The 16,517-nt window shown below is 46.8% G+C and overlaps 1 non-coding gene and 37 pseudogenes across 1 annotated transcript; all 38 read left to right on the forward strand.

The window, feature by feature from the left end:
* Positions 1 to 230: 230 nt before the first annotated feature.
* On the forward strand, positions 231 to 349 carry LOC140306179 (5S ribosomal RNA; annotated as a pseudogene).
* A 269-nt stretch (positions 350 to 618) lies between these two features.
* LOC140288579 (5S ribosomal RNA) lies at positions 619 to 737 on the forward strand (annotated as a pseudogene).
* Positions 738 to 1,006: 269 nt separating this feature from the next.
* On the forward strand, positions 1,007 to 1,125 carry LOC140280016 (5S ribosomal RNA; annotated as a pseudogene).
* Positions 1,126 to 1,781: 656 nt separating this feature from the next.
* LOC140298693 (5S ribosomal RNA) lies at positions 1,782 to 1,900 on the forward strand. Its single transcript, XR_011914315.1, has one exon. It is a non-coding gene; the product is annotated as a 5S ribosomal RNA (ribosomal RNA).
* Positions 1,901 to 2,169: 269 nt separating this feature from the next.
* On the forward strand, positions 2,170 to 2,288 carry LOC140296515 (5S ribosomal RNA; annotated as a pseudogene).
* A 269-nt stretch (positions 2,289 to 2,557) lies between these two features.
* LOC140289821 (5S ribosomal RNA) lies at positions 2,558 to 2,681 on the forward strand (annotated as a pseudogene).
* A 269-nt stretch (positions 2,682 to 2,950) lies between these two features.
* On the forward strand, positions 2,951 to 3,069 carry LOC140270140 (5S ribosomal RNA; annotated as a pseudogene).
* A 269-nt stretch (positions 3,070 to 3,338) lies between these two features.
* LOC140302203 (5S ribosomal RNA) lies at positions 3,339 to 3,457 on the forward strand (annotated as a pseudogene).
* Positions 3,458 to 3,726: 269 nt separating this feature from the next.
* LOC140319149 (5S ribosomal RNA) lies at positions 3,727 to 3,845 on the forward strand (annotated as a pseudogene).
* A 269-nt stretch (positions 3,846 to 4,114) lies between these two features.
* On the forward strand, positions 4,115 to 4,233 carry LOC140280023 (5S ribosomal RNA; annotated as a pseudogene).
* Positions 4,234 to 4,889: 656 nt separating this feature from the next.
* LOC140279465 (5S ribosomal RNA) lies at positions 4,890 to 5,008 on the forward strand (annotated as a pseudogene).
* A 269-nt stretch (positions 5,009 to 5,277) lies between these two features.
* Positions 5,278 to 5,396, forward strand: LOC140296516 (5S ribosomal RNA; annotated as a pseudogene).
* A 269-nt stretch (positions 5,397 to 5,665) lies between these two features.
* Positions 5,666 to 5,784, forward strand: LOC140302208 (5S ribosomal RNA; annotated as a pseudogene).
* Positions 5,785 to 6,053: 269 nt separating this feature from the next.
* Positions 6,054 to 6,172, forward strand: LOC140299470 (5S ribosomal RNA; annotated as a pseudogene).
* A 656-nt stretch (positions 6,173 to 6,828) lies between these two features.
* Positions 6,829 to 6,947, forward strand: LOC140289478 (5S ribosomal RNA; annotated as a pseudogene).
* Positions 6,948 to 7,216: 269 nt separating this feature from the next.
* On the forward strand, positions 7,217 to 7,335 carry LOC140291440 (5S ribosomal RNA; annotated as a pseudogene).
* Positions 7,336 to 7,604: 269 nt separating this feature from the next.
* Positions 7,605 to 7,723, forward strand: LOC140270309 (5S ribosomal RNA; annotated as a pseudogene).
* Positions 7,724 to 7,992: 269 nt separating this feature from the next.
* On the forward strand, positions 7,993 to 8,111 carry LOC140307106 (5S ribosomal RNA; annotated as a pseudogene).
* A 272-nt stretch (positions 8,112 to 8,383) lies between these two features.
* Positions 8,384 to 8,502, forward strand: LOC140275626 (5S ribosomal RNA; annotated as a pseudogene).
* Positions 8,503 to 8,771: 269 nt separating this feature from the next.
* LOC140299846 (5S ribosomal RNA) lies at positions 8,772 to 8,890 on the forward strand (annotated as a pseudogene).
* A 656-nt stretch (positions 8,891 to 9,546) lies between these two features.
* LOC140301000 (5S ribosomal RNA) lies at positions 9,547 to 9,665 on the forward strand (annotated as a pseudogene).
* Positions 9,666 to 9,934: 269 nt separating this feature from the next.
* On the forward strand, positions 9,935 to 10,053 carry LOC140295220 (5S ribosomal RNA; annotated as a pseudogene).
* Positions 10,054 to 10,322: 269 nt separating this feature from the next.
* On the forward strand, positions 10,323 to 10,441 carry LOC140289407 (5S ribosomal RNA; annotated as a pseudogene).
* Positions 10,442 to 10,710: 269 nt separating this feature from the next.
* LOC140300274 (5S ribosomal RNA) lies at positions 10,711 to 10,829 on the forward strand (annotated as a pseudogene).
* A 269-nt stretch (positions 10,830 to 11,098) lies between these two features.
* On the forward strand, positions 11,099 to 11,217 carry LOC140270316 (5S ribosomal RNA; annotated as a pseudogene).
* Positions 11,218 to 11,486: 269 nt separating this feature from the next.
* On the forward strand, positions 11,487 to 11,605 carry LOC140296067 (5S ribosomal RNA; annotated as a pseudogene).
* Positions 11,606 to 11,874: 269 nt separating this feature from the next.
* On the forward strand, positions 11,875 to 11,992 carry LOC140290171 (5S ribosomal RNA; annotated as a pseudogene).
* A 269-nt stretch (positions 11,993 to 12,261) lies between these two features.
* On the forward strand, positions 12,262 to 12,379 carry LOC140293110 (5S ribosomal RNA; annotated as a pseudogene).
* A 269-nt stretch (positions 12,380 to 12,648) lies between these two features.
* On the forward strand, positions 12,649 to 12,772 carry LOC140290639 (5S ribosomal RNA; annotated as a pseudogene).
* Positions 12,773 to 13,041: 269 nt separating this feature from the next.
* LOC140293310 (5S ribosomal RNA) lies at positions 13,042 to 13,160 on the forward strand (annotated as a pseudogene).
* Positions 13,161 to 13,429: 269 nt separating this feature from the next.
* LOC140290172 (5S ribosomal RNA) lies at positions 13,430 to 13,547 on the forward strand (annotated as a pseudogene).
* Positions 13,548 to 13,816: 269 nt separating this feature from the next.
* On the forward strand, positions 13,817 to 13,934 carry LOC140290173 (5S ribosomal RNA; annotated as a pseudogene).
* Positions 13,935 to 14,203: 269 nt separating this feature from the next.
* Positions 14,204 to 14,327, forward strand: LOC140289822 (5S ribosomal RNA; annotated as a pseudogene).
* A 269-nt stretch (positions 14,328 to 14,596) lies between these two features.
* LOC140293311 (5S ribosomal RNA) lies at positions 14,597 to 14,715 on the forward strand (annotated as a pseudogene).
* Positions 14,716 to 14,984: 269 nt separating this feature from the next.
* LOC140278979 (5S ribosomal RNA) lies at positions 14,985 to 15,103 on the forward strand (annotated as a pseudogene).
* A 269-nt stretch (positions 15,104 to 15,372) lies between these two features.
* LOC140300512 (5S ribosomal RNA) lies at positions 15,373 to 15,491 on the forward strand (annotated as a pseudogene).
* Positions 15,492 to 15,760: 269 nt separating this feature from the next.
* LOC140299650 (5S ribosomal RNA) lies at positions 15,761 to 15,879 on the forward strand (annotated as a pseudogene).
* Positions 15,880 to 16,148: 269 nt separating this feature from the next.
* LOC140288580 (5S ribosomal RNA) lies at positions 16,149 to 16,267 on the forward strand (annotated as a pseudogene).
* The last annotated feature ends 250 nt before the right edge of the window (positions 16,268 to 16,517 follow it).

The following is a 16,517-nucleotide window of genomic DNA, read 5'->3' on the forward strand; positions in this document are numbered from 1 at the left end:
ACGTCTGATCACCCTGTGACACATGAGGAAGGTGGTCATCTTCAGCTGCTGCTGCTTTGTTGGCAGACACGAAGTGATCTGAGAGTCTCAGTTTCAGCTGCAGAGAATGATCACATGAGGGAAGAAGATTTGCCCACTACAAGTCAGCCTTTCTCAGCAATTATCTGGTTACATAGAGGAACCGTATGATTCCAGTACCTATATAATGCACATTTGTCACAGACATTGTTGCTTACGGCCACACCACCCTGAACATGCCCGACCTCGTCTGATCTCGGTAGCCAAGGAGGGTTGGGCCTGGTTAGTACTTAAATGGGAGACCGCTTGGGAATACCAGGAGCTGTAAGCTTTTTGTCTTCTCTCGACCACCTGCATGTCTTTTGTTGCAACGTCTGATCACCCTGTGACACATGAGGAAGTTGGTCATCTTCAGCTGCTGCTGCTTTGTTGGCAGACACGAAGTGATCTGAGAGTCTCAGTTTCAGCTGCAGAGAATAATCACATCAGGGAAGAAGATGTGCCCATAACAAGTCAGCCTTTCTCTGCAATTATCTGGTTACATAGAGGAATTGTATGATTCCAGTACCTATATAATGCACATTTGTCACAGAAATTGTTCCTTACGGCCACACCACCCTGAATAAGCCCGACCTCGTCTGATCTCGGAAGCCAAGGAGGGTTGGGCCTGGTTAGTACTTTAATGGGAGACTGCTTGGGAATACCAGGTGCTGTAAGCGTTTTGTCTTCTCTCGACCACCTGCATGTCTTTTGTTGCAACGTCTGATCACCCTGTGACACATGAGGAAGTTGGCCATCTTCAGCTGCTGCTGCTTTGTTGGAAGACACGAAGTGATCTGAGAGTCTCAGTTTCAACTGAAGAGAATAATCACGTCAGGGAAGAAGATGTGCCGACTACACATCAGCCTTTCTCAGCAATTATCTGGTTACATAGAGGAACCGTATGATTCCTGTACTTATATAATGCACTTTTGTCAGACCCATTGTTGCTTACGGCCACACCACCCTGAACATACCCGACCTCGTCTGATCTTGGAAGCCAAGCAGGGTTGAACCTGCTTAGTACTTGGATGGGAGACTGCTTGGGAATACCAGGTGCTGTAAGCATTTTCTCTTCTCTCTACAACCTGCATGTCTTTTGTTGCAACGTCTGATCACCCTGTGACACATGAGGAAGTTGGTCATCTTCAGCTGCTGCTGCTTTGTTGGCTGACACAAAGTGATCTGAGAGTCTCAGTTTCAGTTGCAGAGAATGATCACATCAGAGAAGATGATTTGCCCGCTACACATCAGCCTTTCTCGGCCATTATCTGGTTGCATAGAGGAACCGTATGATTCCAGTACCTATATAATGCACATTTGTCAGAGACATTGTTGCTTACGGCCACACCACCCTGAATAAGCCCGACCTCGTCTGATCTCGGACACCAAGAAGGTTGTACCTGGTTAGTACTTGGATGGGAGACAGCTTGGGAATACCAGGTGCTGTAAGCTTTTTCTCTTCTCTCTACCATCTGCATGTCTTTTGTTGCAACGTCTGATCACCCTGTGACACGTGAAGAAGTTGGTCATCTTCAGCTGCTGCTGCTTTGTTGATAGACACGAGGTGATCTGAGAGTCTCAGTTTCAGCTGAAGAGAATAATCACATCAAGGAGGAAGATGAACCAACTACAAGTCAGCCTTTTTCGGCAATTATCTGGTTACACAGAGGAAGTGTATGATTCCAGTACCTATATAATGCACATTTGTCACCGATATTGTTGCTTACGGCCGCACCACCCTGAATATACCTGACCTCGTCTGATCTTGGAAGAAAAGCAGGGTTGGGCCTGGTTAGTACCTGGATGGGAGACCACTTGGGAATACCAGGTGCTGTAAGCTTTTTCTCTTCTCTCTACCACCTGCATGTCTTTTGTTGCAACGTCTGATCACCCTGTGACACATGAGGAAGTTGGTCATCTTCAGCTGCTGCTGTTTTGTTGGCTGACACGAAGTGATCTGAGAGCCTCAGTTTCAGTTGCAGAGAATGATCACATCAGAGAAGATGATATGCCCGCTACACATCAGCCTTTCTCGGCAATTATCTGGTTGCATAGAGGAACCGTATGATTCCAGTACCTATATAATGCACATTTGTCAGAGACATTGTTGCTTACGGCCACACAACCCTGAACATGCCCGACCTAGTCTGATCTCGGAAGCCAAGCACAGTTGGGCCTGGTTTGTACTTGGATGGAAGACCTCTTGGGAATACGAGGTGCTGTAAGCTTTTTCTCTTCTCTGTACCACCTGCATGTCTTTTGTTGCAACGTCTGATCACCCTGTGACACATGAGGAAGTTGGTCATCTTCAGCTTCTGCTGCTTTGTTGGCAGACACAAAGTGATCTGAGAGTCTCAGTTTCAGCTCGAGAGAATAATCACGTCAGGGAAGAAGATGTGCCCACTACTTATCAGCTTTTCTCGGCAATTATCTGGTTACATAGAGGAACTGTATGATTCCAGTACCTATATAATGCACATTTGTCACAGAGATTGTCGCTTACGGCCACACCACCCTGAATATAATATGCCCGACCTCGTCTGATCTCGGAAGCCAAGCAGGATTGTGCCTGGTTAGTACTTGGGTGGGAGACTGCTTGGGAATACCAGGTGCTGTAAGCTTTTTCTCTTCTCTCTACCACCTGCATGTCTTTTGTTGCAACGTCTGATCACCCTGTGACACATGAGGAAGTTGGTCATCTTCAGCTGCTGCTGCTGTGTTGGCAGACACAAAGTGATCTGAGAGTCTCAGTTTCAGCTGCAGAGAATAATCACGTCAGGGAAGAAGATGTGCCCACTACACATCAGCCTTTCTCGGAAATGATCTGGTTGCATAGAGGAACCGTATGATTCCAGTACCTATATAATGCACATTTGTCAGAGACATTGTTGCTTACGGCCACACCACCCTGAACATACCCGACCTCGTCTGATCTCGGAAGCCAAGGAGGGTTGGGCGTGGTTAGTACTTGGATGGTAGACTGCTTGGGAACACCAGGTGCTGTAAGCTTTTTCTCTTCTCTCGACCACCTGCATGTCTTTTGTTGCAACGTCTGATCACCCTGTGACACATGAGGAAGGTGGTCATCTTCAGCTGCTGCTGCTTTGTTGGCAGACACAAAGTGATCTGAGAGTCTCAGTTTCAGCTCGAGAGAATAATCACGTCAGGGAAGAAGATGTGCCCACTACTTATCAGCTTTTCTCGGCAATTATCTGGCTACATAGAGGAACTGTATGATTCCATTACCTATATAATGCACATTTGTCACAGTTATGGTTGCTTACGGCCACACCACCCTGAATATGCCCGACCACGTCTGATCTCGGAAGCCAAGCAGGTTTGGGCCTGGTTAGTACTTGGATGGTAGACTGTCTGGGAATACCAGGTGCTGTAAGCTTTTTCTCTTCTCTCTACCACCTGCATGTCTTTTGTTGCAACGTCTGATCACCCTGTGACACATGAGGAAGGTGGTCATCTTCAGCTGCTGCTGCTTTGTTGGCAGACACGAAGTGATCTGAGAGTCTCAGTTTCAGCTGCAGAGAATGATCACATGAGGGAAGAAGATTTGCCCACTACAAGTCAGCCTTTCTCGGCAATTATCTGGTTACATAGAGGAACCGTATGAATCCAGTACCTATATAATGCACATTTGTCACAGACATTGTTGCTTACGGCCACACCACCCTGAACATGCCCGACCTCGTCTGATCTCGGTAGCCAAGGAGGGTTGGGCCTGGTTAGTACTTAAATGGGAGACCGCTTGGGAATACGAGGTGCTGTAAGCTTTTTCTCTTCTCTGTACCACCTGCATGTCTTTTGTTGCAACGTCTGATCACCCTGTGACACATGAGGAAGTTGGCCATCTTCAGCTGCTGCTGCTTTGTTGGAAGACACGAAGTGATCTGAGAGTCTCAGTTTCAACTGAAGAGAATAATCACGTCAGGGAAGAAGATGTGCCCACTACACATCAGCCTTTCTCAGCAATTATCTGGTTACATAGAGGAACCGTATGATTCCTGTAGTTATATAATGCACTTTTGTCAGACCCATTGTTGCTTACGGCCACACCACCCTGAACATACCCGACCTCGTCTGATCTTGGAAGCCAAGCAGGGTTGAACCTGCTTAGTACTTGGATGGGAGACTGCTTGGGAATACCAGGTGCTGTAAGCATTTTCTCTTCTCTCTACAACCTGCATGTCTTTTGTTGCAACGTCTGATCACCCTGTGACACATGAGGAAGTTGGTCATCTTCAGCTGCTGCTGCTTTGTTGGCTGACACAAAGTGATCTGAGAGTCTCAGTTTCAGTTGCAGAGAATGATCACATCAGAGAAGATGATTTGCCCGCTACACATCAGCCTTTCTCGGCCATTATCTGGTTGCATAGAGGAACCGTATGATTCCAGTACCTATATAATGCACATTTGTCAGAGACATTGTTGCTTACGGCCACACCACCCTGAATAAGCCCGACCTCGTCTGATCTCGGACACCAAGAAGGTTGTACCTGGTTAGTACTTGGATGGGAGACAGCTTGGGAATACCAGGTGCTGTAAGCTTTTTCTCTTCTCTCTACCACCTGCATGTCTTTTGTTGCAACGTCTGATCACCCTGTGACACGTGAAGAAGTTGGTCATCTTCAGCTGCTGCTGCTTTGTTGATAGACACGAGGTGATCTGAGAGTCTCAGTTTCAGCTGAAGAGAATAATCACATCAAGGAGGAAGATGAACCAACTACAAGTCAGCCTTTTTCGGCAATTATCTGGTTACACAGAGGAAGTGTATGATTCCAGTACCTATATAATGCACATTTGTCACCGATATTGTTGCTTACGGCCGCACCACCCTGAATATACCTGACCTCGTCTGATCTTGGAAGAAAAGCAGGGTTGGGCCTGGTTAGTACTTGGATGGGAGACCACTTCGTAATACCAGGTGCTGTAAGCTTTTTCTCTTCTCTCTACCACCTGCATGTCTTTTGTTGCAACGTCTGATCACCCTGTGACACATGAGGAAGTTGGTCATCTTCAGCTGCTGCTGCTTTGTTGGCTGACACGAAGTGATCTGAGAGCCTCAGTTTCAGTTGCAGAGAATGATCACATCAGAGAAGATGATATGCCCGCTACACATCAGCCTTTCTCGGCAATTATCTGGTTGCATAGAGGAACCGTATGATTCCAGTACCTATATAATGCACATTTGTCAGAGACATTGTTGCTTACGGCCACACAACCCTGAACATGCCCGACCTAGTCTGATCTCGGAAGCCAAGCACAGTTGGGCCTGGTTTGTACTTGGATGGAAGACCTCTTGGGAATACGAGGTGCTGTAAGCTTTTTCTCTTCTCTGTACCACCTGCATGTCTTTTGTTGCAACGTCTGATCACCCTGTGACACATGAGGAAGTTGGTCATCTTCAGCTTCTGCTGCTTTGTTGGCAGACACAAAGTGATCTGAGAGTCTCAGTTTCAGCTCGAGAGAATAATCACGTCAGGGAAGAAGATGTGCCCACTACTTATCAGCTTTTCTCGGCAATTATCTGGTTACATAGAGGAACTGTATGATTCCAGTACCTATATAATGCACATTTGTCACAGTTATGGTTGCTTACGGCCACACCACCCTGAATATGCCCGACCACGTCTGATCTCGGAAGCCAAGCAGGTTTGGGCCTGGTTAGTACTTGGATGGTAGACTGTCTGGGAATACCAGGTGCTGTAAGCTTTTTCTCTTCTCTCTACCACCTGCATGTCTTTTGTTGCAACGTCTGATCACCCTGTGACACATGAGGAAGTTGGTCATCTTCAGCTGCTGCTGCTTTGTTGGCAGACACAAAGTGATCTGAGAGTCTCAGTTTCAGCTGCAGAGAATAATCACATCAGGGAAGAATATGTGCCCACTACACATCAGCCTTTCTCGGAAATGATCTGGTTGCATAGAGGAACCGTATGATTCCAGTACCTATATAATGCACATTTGTCAGAGACATTGTTGCTTACGGCCACACCACCCTGAACATACCCGACCTCGTCTGATCTCGGAAGCCAAGGAGGGTTGGGCGTGGTTAGTACTTGGATGGAAGACCTCTTGGGAATACCATGTGCTGTAAGCGTTTTCTCTTCTCTCTACAACCTGCATGTCTTTTGTTGCAACATCTGATCACTCTGTGACACATGAGGAAGTTGGTCATCTTCAGCTGCTGCTGCTTTGTTGGCTGACACAAAGTGATCTGAGAGTCTCAGTTTCAGTTGCAGAGAATGATCACATCAGAGAAGATGATTTGCCCGCTACACATCAGCCTTTCTCGGCAATTATCTGGTTGCATAGAGGAACCGTATGATTCCAGTACCTATATAATGCACATTTGTCAGAGACATTGTTGCTTACGGCCACACCACCCTGAATAAGCCCGACCTCGTCTGATCTCGGACACCAAGAAGGTTTTACCTGGTTAGTACTTGGATGGGAGACAGCTTGGGAATACCAGGTGCTGTAAGCTTTTTCTCTTCTCTCTACCACCTGCATGTCTTTTGTTGCAACATCTGATCACCCTGTGACACATGAGGAAGTTGGTCATCTTCAGCTTCTGCTGCTTTGTTGGCAGACACGAAGTGATCTGAGAGTCTCAGTTTCAGCTGAAGAGAATAATCACATCAGGGAAGAAGATGTGCCCACTACAAGTCAGCCTTTCTCTGCAATTATCTGGTTACATAGAAGAAGTGTATGATTCCAGTACGTATATAATGCACATTTGTCACAGCTATTGTTGCTTACGGCCGCACCACCCTGAATATGCCCGACCTCGTCTGATCTTGGAAGCCAAGGAGGGTTGGGCGTGGTTAGTACTTGGATGGAAGACCTCTTGGGAATACCAGGTGCTGTAAGCTTTTTCTCTTCTCTCTACCACCTGCATGTCTTTTGTTGCAACGTCTGATCACCCTGTGACACATGAGGAAGTTGGTCATCTTCAGCTGCTGCTGCTTTGTTGGCTGACACGAAGTGATCTGAGAGTCTCAGTTTCAGTTGCAGAGAATGATCACATCAGAGAAGATGATATGCCCGCTACACATCAGCCTTTCTCTGCAATTATCTGGGTGCATAGAGGAACCGTATGATTCCAGTACCTATATAATGCACATTTGTCAGAGACATTGTTGCTTACGGCCACACAACCCTGAACATGCCCGACCTCGTCTGATCTCGGAAACCAAGCAGGGTTGGGCATGGTTTGTACTTGGATGGAAGACCTCTTGGGAATACCAGGTGCTTTAAGCTTTTTCTCTTCTCTCTACCACCTGCATGTCTTTTGTTGCAATGTCTGATCACCCTGTGACACATGAGGAAGTTGGTCATCTTCAGCTTCTGCTGCTTTGTTGGCAGACACAAAGTGATCTGAGAGTCTCACTTTCAGCTCGAGAGAATAATCACGTCAGGGAAGAAGATGTGCCCACTACTTATCAGCTTTTCTCTGCAATTATCTGGTTACATAGAGGAACTGTATGATTCCAGTACCTATATAATGCACATTTGTCACAGTTATGGTTGCTTACGGCCACACCACCCTGAATATGCCCGACCTCGTCTGATCTCAGAAGCCAAGCAGGTTTGGGCCTGGTTAGTACTTGGATGGTAGACTGTCTGGGAATACCAGGTGCTGTAAGCTTTTTCTCTTCTCTCTACCACCTGCATGTCTTTTGTTGCAACGTCTGATCACCCTGTGACACATGAGGAAGTTGGTCATCTTCAGCTGCTGCTGCTTTGTTGGCAGACACAAAGTGATCTGAGAGTCTCAGTTTCAGCTGCAGAGAATAATCACGTCAGGGAAGAAGATGTGCCCAGTACACATCAGCCTTTCTCGGAAATTAACTGGTTGCATAGAGGAACCGTATGATTCCAGTACCTATATAATGCACATTTGTCAGAGACATTGTTGCTTACGGCCACACCACCCTGAACATGCCCGACCTCGTCTGATCTCGGAAGCCAAGGAGGGTTGGGCCTGGTTAGTACTTGGATGGAAGACCTCTTGGGAATACCAGGTGCTTTAAGCTTTTTCTCTTCTCTCTACCACCTGCATGTCTTTTGTTGCAACGTCTGATCACCCTGTGACACATGAGGAAGTTGGTCATCTTCAGCAGCTGCTGCTGCTTTGTTGGCAGACACGAAGTGATCTGAGAGTCTCAGTTTCAGCTGCAGAGAATGATCACATCAGGGAAGAAGAAGTGCCCATAACAAGTGAGCCTTTCTCGGAAATTATCTGGTTACATAGAGGAAGTGTATGATTCCAGTACTTATATAATGCACATTTGTCACAGAAATTGTTCCTTACGGCCACACCACCCTGAATATGCCCGACCTCGTCTGATCTCGGAAGCCAAGGAGGGTTGGGCCTGGTTAGTACTTTAATGGGAGACTGCTTGGGAATACCAGGTGCTGTAAGCGTTTTCTCTTCTCTCTACAACCTGCATGTCTTTTGTTGCAACGTCTGATCACCCTGTGACACATGAGGAAGTTGGTCATCTTCAGCTGCTGCTGCTTTGTTGGAAGACACGAAGTGATCTGAGAGTCTCAGTTTCAGCTGAAGAGAATAATCACGTCAGGGAAGAAGATGTGCCCACTACACATCAGCCTTTCTCAGCAATTATCTGGTTACATAGAGGAACCGTATGATTCCTGTACTTATATAATGCACTTTTGTCAGACACATTGTTGCTTACGGCCACACCACCCTGAACATACCCGACCTCGTCTGATCTCGGAAGCCAAGCAGGGTTGAGCCTGCTTAGTACTTGGATGGGAGACTGCTTGGGAATACCAGGTGCTGTAAGCTTTTTCTCTTCTCTCTACAACCTGCATGTCTTTTGTTGCAACGTCTGATCACCCTGTGACACATGAGGAAGTTGGTCATCTTCAGCTGCTGCTGCTTTGTTGGCTTACACAAAGTGATCTGAGAGTCTCAGTTTCAGTTGCAGAGAATGATCACATCAGAGAAGATGATTTGCCCGCTACACATCAGCCTTTCTCGGCAATTATCTGGTTGCATAGAGGAACCGTATGATTCCAGTACCTATATAATGCACATTTGTCAGAGACATTGTTGCTTACGGCCACACCACCCTGAATAAGCCCGACCTCGTCTGATCTCGGACACCAAGAAGGTTGTACCTGGTTAGTACTTGGATGGGAGACAGCTTGGGAATACCAGGTGCTGTAAGCTTTTTCTCTTCTCTCTACCACCTGCATGTCTTTTGTTGCAACGTCTGATCACCCTGTGACACGTGAAGAAGTTGGTCATCTTCAGCTGCTGCTGCTTTGTTGATAGACACGAGGTGATCTGAGAGTCTCAGTTTCAGCTGAAGAGAATAATCACATCAAGGAGAAAGATGAACCCACTACAAGTCAGCCTTTTTCGGCAATTATCTGGTTACACAGAGGAAGTGTATGATTCCAGTACCTATATAATGCACATTTGTCACCGATATTGTTGCTTACGGCCACACCACCCTGAATAAGCCCGACCTCGTCTGATCTCGGAAGCCAAGCAGGGTTGGGCCTGGTTAGTACTTGAATGGTAGACCGCTTGGGAATACCAGGTGCCTTAAGCTTTTTCTCTTCTCTCTACCACCTGCATGTCTTTTGTTGCAACGTCTGATCACCCTGTGACACATGAGGAAGTTGGTCATCTTCAGCTTCTGCTGCTTTGTTGGCAGACACGAAGTGATCTGAGAGTCTCAGTTTCAGCTCGAGAGAATAATCACGTCAGGGAAGAAGATGTGCCCACTACTTATCAGCTTTTCTCGGCAATTATCTGGTTACATAGAGGAACTGTATGATTCCAGTACCTTTATAATGCACATTTGTCACAGTTATGGTTAATTACGGCCACACCACCCTGAAAATGCCTGACCACGTCTGATCTCGGAAGCCAAGCAGGTTTTGGCCTGGTTAGTACTTGGATGGTAGACTCTCTGGGAATACCAGGTGCTGTAAGCTTTTTCTCTTCTCTCTACCACCTGCATGTCTTTTGTTGCAACGTCTGATCACCCTGATACACATGAGGAAGTTGGTCATCTTCAGCTACTGCTGCTTTGTTGGCAGACACGAAGTGATCTGAGAGTCTCAGTTTCAGCTGCAGAGAATAATCACGTCAGGGAAGAAGATGTGCCCACTACACATCAGCCTTTCTCGGAAATGATCTGGTTGCATAGAGGAACCGTATGATTCCAGTACCTATATAATGCACATTTGTCAGAGACATTGTTGCTTACGGCCACACCACCCTGAACATGCCCGACCTCGTCTGATCTCGGAAGCCAAGGAGGGTTGGGCGTGGTTAGTACTTGGATGGAAGACCTCTTGGGAATACCAGGTGCTCTAAGCTTTTTCTCTTCTCTCGACCACCTGCATGTCTTTTGTTGCAACGTCTGATCACCCTGTGACACATGAGAAAGGTGGTCATTTTCAGCTGCTGCTGCTTTGTTGGCAGACACGAAGTGATCTGAGAGTCTCAGTTTCAGCTGCAGAGAATGATCACATGAGGGAAGAAGATTTGCCCACTACAAGTGTGCCTTTCTCGGCAATTATCTGGTTGCATAGAGGAACCGTATGATTCCAGTGCCTATATAATGCACATTTGTCACAGACATTGTTGCTTACGGCCACACCACCCTGAACACGCCCGACCTCGTCTGATCTCGGTAGCCAAGGAGGGTTGGGCCTGGTTAGTACTTAAATGGGAGACCGCTTGGGAATACCAGGAGCTGTAAGCTTTTTCTCTTCTCTCTACCACCTGCATGTCTTTTGTTGCAATGTCTGATCACCCTGTGACACATGAGGAAGTTGGTCATCTTCAGCTTCTGCTGCTTTGTTGGCAGACACAAAGTGATCTGAGAGTCTCAGTTTCAGCTCGAGAGAATAATCACGTCAGGGAAGAAGATGTGCCCACTACTTATCAGCTTTTCACGGCAATTATCTGGTTACATAGAGGAACTGTATGATTCCAGTACCTATATAATGCACATTTGTCACAGTTATGGTTGCTTACGGCCACACCACCCTGAATATGCCCGACCTCGTCTGATCTCAGAAGCCAAGCAGGTTTGGGCCTGGTTAGTACTTGGATGGTAGACTGTCTGGGAATACCAGGTGCTGTAAGCTTTTTCTCTTCTCTCTACCACCTGCATGTCTTTTGTTGCAACGTCTGATCACCCTGTGACACATGAGGAAGTTGGTCATCTTCAGCTGCTGCTGCTTTGTTGGCAGACACAAAGTGATCTGAGAGTCTCAGTTTCAGCTGCAGAGAATAATCACGTCAGGGAAGAAGATGTGCCCAGTACACATCAGCCTTTCTCGGAAATTAACTGGTTGCATAGAGGAACCGTATGATTCCTGTACTTATATAATGCACATTTGTCACAGACATTGTTGCTTACGGCCACACCACCCTCAATATGCCTGACCTCGTCTGATCTCGGAAGCCAAGCAGGGTTGGGCCTGGTTAATACTTGGGTGGGAGACCGCTTGAAAATACCATTTGCTGTAAGCTTTTTCTCTTCTCTCTACAACCTGCATGTCTTTTGTTGCAACGTCTGATCACCCTGTGACACATGAGGAAGTTGGTCATCTTCAGCTGCTGCTGCTTTGTTGGCAGACACAAAGTGATCTGAGAGTCTCAGTTTCAGCTGCAGAGAATAATCACATCAGGGAAGAATATGTGCCCACTACACATCAGCCTTTCTTGGCAATTATCTGGTTACATAGAGGAACCGTATGATTCCAGTACCTATATAATGCACATTTGTCACAGAGATTATTACTTACGGCCACACCACCCTGAACATGCCCGACCTCGTCTGATCTCGGAAGCCAAGCACGGTTGGCCTGGTTAGTACTTGGGTGGGAGACTGCTTGGGAATACCAGGTGCTGTAAGCTTTATCTCTTCTCTGGACCACCTGAATGTCTTTTGTTGCAACGTCTGATCACCCTGTGACACATGAGGAAGTTGGTCATCTTCAGCTGCTGCTGCTTTGTTGGCAGACACAAAGTGATCTGAGAGTCTCAGTTTCAGCTGCAGAGAATAATCACATCAGGGAAGAATATGTGCCCACTACACATCAGCCTTTCTTGGCAATTATCTGGTTACATAGAGGAACCGTATGATTCTAGTACCTATATAATGCACTTTTGTCACAGAGATTATTACTTTCGGCCACACCACCCTGAACATGCCCGACCTCGTCTGATCTCGGAAGCCAAGCACGGTTGGCCTGGTTAGTACTTGGGTGGGAGACTGCTTGGGAATACCAGGTGCTGTAAGCTTTATCTCTTCTCTGGACCACCTGAATGTCTTTTGTTGCAACGTCTGATCACCCTGTGACACATGAGGAAGTTGGTCATCTTCAGCTTCTGCTGCTTTGTTGGGAGACACGAAGTGATCTGAGAGTCTCAGTTTCAGCTGCAGAGAATAATCACGTCAGGGAAGAAGATGTGCCCACTACACATAAGCCTTTCTCTGCAATTATCTGGTTACATAGAGGAACCGTATGATTCCAGTACCTATATAATGCACATTTGTCACAGAGATTGTCGCTTACGGCCACACCACCCTGAATATAATATGCCCGACCTCGTCTGATCTCGGAAGCCAAGCAGGATTGTGCCTGGTTAGTACTTGGGTGGGAGACTGTCTGGGAATACCAGGTGCTGTAAGCTTTTTCTCTTCTCTCTACCACCTGCATGTCTTTTGTTGCAACGTCTGATCACCCTGTGACACATGAGGAAGTTGGTCATCTTCAGCTGCTGCTGCTTTGTTGGCAGACACAAAGTGATCTGAGAGTCTCAGTTTCAGCTGCAGAGAATAATCACGTCAGGGAAGAAGATGTGCCCAGTACACATCAGCCTTTCTCGGAAATTAACTGGTTGCATAGAGGAACCGTATGATTCCTGTACTTATATAATGCACATTTGTCACAGACATTGTTGCTTACGGCCACACCACCCTCAATATGCCTGACCTCGTCTGATCTCGGAAGCCAAGCAGGGTTGGGCCTGGTTAGTACTTGGGTGGGAGACCGCTTGAAAATACCATTTGCTGTAAGCTTTTTCTCTTCTCTCTACAACCTGCATGTCTTTTGTTGCAACGTCTGATCACCCTGTGACACATGAGGAAGTTGGTCATCTTCAGCTGCTGCTGCTTTGTTGGCAGACACAAAGTGATCTGAGAGTCTCAGTTTCAGCTGCAGAGAATAATCACATCAGGGAAGAATATGTGCCCACTACACATCAGCCTTTCTTGGCAATTATCTGGTTACATAGAGGAACCGTATGATTCCAGTACCTATATAATGCACATTTGTCACAGAGATTATTACTTACGGCCACACCACCCTGAACATGCCCGACCTCGTCTGATCTCGGAAGCCAAGCACGGTTGGCCTGGTTAGTACTTGGGTGGGAGACTGCTTGGGAATACCAGGTGCTGTAAGCTTTATCTCTTCTCTGGACCACCTGAATGTCTTTTGTTGCAACGTCTGATCACCCTGTGACACATGAGGAAGTTGGTCATCTTCAGCTGCTGCTGCTTTGTTGGCAGACACAAAGTGATCTGAGAGTCTCAGTTTCAGCTGCAGAGAATAATCACATCAGGGAAGAATATGTGCCCACTACACATCAGCCTTTCTTGGCAATTATCTGGTTACATAGAGGAACCGTATGATTCTAGTACCTATATAATGCACATTTGTCACAGAGATTATTACTTACGGCCACACCACCCTGAACATGCCCGACCTCGTCTGATCTCGGAAGCCAAGCACGGTTGGCCTGGTTAGTACTTGGGTGGGAGACTGCTTGGGAATACCAGGTGCTGTAAGCTTTATCTCTTCTCTGGACCACCTGAATGTCTTTTGTTGCAACGTCTGATCACCCTGTGACACATGAGGAAGTTGGTCATCTTCAGCTTCTGCTGCTTTGTTGGGAGACACGAAGTGATCTGAGAGTCTCAGTTTCAGCTGCAGAGAATAATCACGTCAGGGAAGAAGATGTGCCCACTACACATAAGCCTTTCTCTGCAATTATCTGGTTACATAGAGGAACCGTATGATTCCAGTACCTATATAATGCACATTTGTCACAGAGATTGTCGCTTACGGCCACACCACCCTGAATATAATATGCCCGACCTCGTCTGATCTCGGAAGCCAAGCAGGATTGTGCCTGGTTAGTACTTGGGTGGGAGACTGCTTGGGAATACCAGGTGCTGTAAGCTTTTTCTCTTCTCTCTACCACCTGCATGTCTTTTGTTGCAACGTCTGATCACCCTGTGACACATGAGGAAGTTGGTCATCTTCAGCTGCTGCTGCTTTGTTGGCAGACACAAAGTGATCTGAGAGTCTCAGTTTCAGCTGGAGAGAATAATCACATCAGGGAAGAAGATGTGCCCACTACAAGTCAGCCTTTCTCGGCAATTATCTGGTTACATAGAGGAACCGTATGATTCCTGTACTTATATAATGCACATTTGTCACAGACATTGTTGCTTACGGCCACACCACCCTCAATATGCCTGACCTCGTCTGATCTCGGAAGCCAAGCAGGGTTGGGCCTGGTTAGTACTTGGGTGGGAGACCGCTTGAAAATACCATTTGCTGTAAGCTTTTTCTCTTCTCTCTACAACCTGCATGTCTTTTGTTGCAACGTCTGATCACCCTGTGACACATGAGGAAGTTGGTCATCTTCAGCTGCTGCTGCTTTGTTGGCAGACACAAAGTGATCTGAGAGTCTCAGTTTCAGCTACAGAGAATAATCACGTCAGGGAAGAAGATGTGCCCACTACAAGTCAGCCTTTCTCTGCAATTATCTGGTTACATAGAAGAAGTGTATGATTCCAGTACCTATATAATGCACATTTGACACAGCTATTGTTGCTTACGGCCGCACCACCCTGAATATGCCTGACCTCGTCTGATCTTGGAAGAAAAGCAGGGTTGGGCCTGGTTAGTACTTGGATGGTGGACTATCTGGGAATACCAGGTGCTGTAAGCTGATTCTCTTCTCTCTACCACCTCCATGTCTTTTGTTGCAACGTCTGATCACCCTGTGACACATGAGGAAGTTGGTCATCTTCAGCTGCTGCTGCTTTGTTGGCAGACACAAAGTGATCTGAGAGTCTCAGTTTCAGCTGCAGAGAATAATCACGTCAGGGAAGAAGATGTGCCCACTACACATCAGCCTTTCTCGGAAATGATCTGGTTGCATAGAGGAACCGTATGATTCCAGTACCTATATAATGCACATTTGTCAGAGACATTGTTGCTTACGGCCACACCACCCTGAACATACCCGACCTCGTCTGATCTCGGAAGCCAAGGAGGGTTGGGCGTGGTTAGTACTTGGATGGAAGACCTCTTGGGAATACCAGGTGCTGTAAGCTTTTTCTTTTCTCTCGACCACCTGCATGTCTTTTGTTGCAACGTCTGATCACCCTGTGACACATGAGGAAGGTGGTCATCTTCAGCTTCTGCTGCTTTGTTGGCAGACACGAAGTGATCTGAGAGTCTCAGTTTCAGCTGCAGAGAATGATCACATGAGGGAAGAAGATTTGCCCACTACAAGTCAGCCTTTCTCGGCAATTATCTGGTTACATAGAGGAACCGTATGATTCCAGTACCTATATAATGCACATTTGTCACAGACATTGTTGCTTACGGCCACACCACCCTGAACATGCCCGACCTCGTCTGATCTCGGTAGCCAAGGAGGGTTGGGCCTGGTTAGTACTTGGATGGGAGACCACTTGGGAATACCAGGAGCTGTAAGCTTTTTGTCTTCTCTCGACCACCTGCATGTCTTTTGTTGCAACGTCTGATCACCCTGTGACACATGAGGAAGTTGGTCATCTTCAGCTGCTGCTGCTTTGTTGGCAGACACGAAGTGATCTGAGAGTCTCAGTTTCAGCTGCAGAGAATGATCACATCAGGGAAGAAGATGTGCCCATAACAAGTCAGCCTTTCTCTGCAATTATCTGGTTACATAGAGGAATTGTATGATTCCAGTACCTATATAATGCACATTTGTCACAGAAATTGTTCCTTACGGCCACACCACCCTGAATAAGCCCGACCTCGTCTGATCTCGGAAGCCAAGGAGGGTTGGGCCTGGTTAGTACTTTAATGGGAGACTGCTTGGGAATACCAGGTGCTGTAAGCGTTTTCTCTTCTCTCTACAACCTGCATGTCTTTTGTTGCAACGTCTGATCACCCTGTGACACATGAGGAAGTTGGCCATCTTCAGCTGCTGCTGCTTTGTTGGAAGACACGAAGTGATCTGAGAGTCTCAGTTTCAACTGAAGAGAATAATCACGTCAGGGAAGAAGATGTGCCCACTACACATCAGCCTTTCTCAGCAATTATCTGGTTACATAGAGGAACCGTATGATTCCTGTACTTATATAATGCAC

The sequence above is a fragment of the Leuresthes tenuis genome, unplaced genomic scaffold (genome assembly GCF_036924035.1).
Source record: "Leuresthes tenuis unplaced genomic scaffold, fLeuTen1.0.hap1 SCAF_1, whole genome shotgun sequence".
Classification (NCBI taxonomy): domain Eukaryota; kingdom Metazoa; phylum Chordata; class Actinopteri; order Atheriniformes; family Atherinopsidae; genus Leuresthes; species Leuresthes tenuis.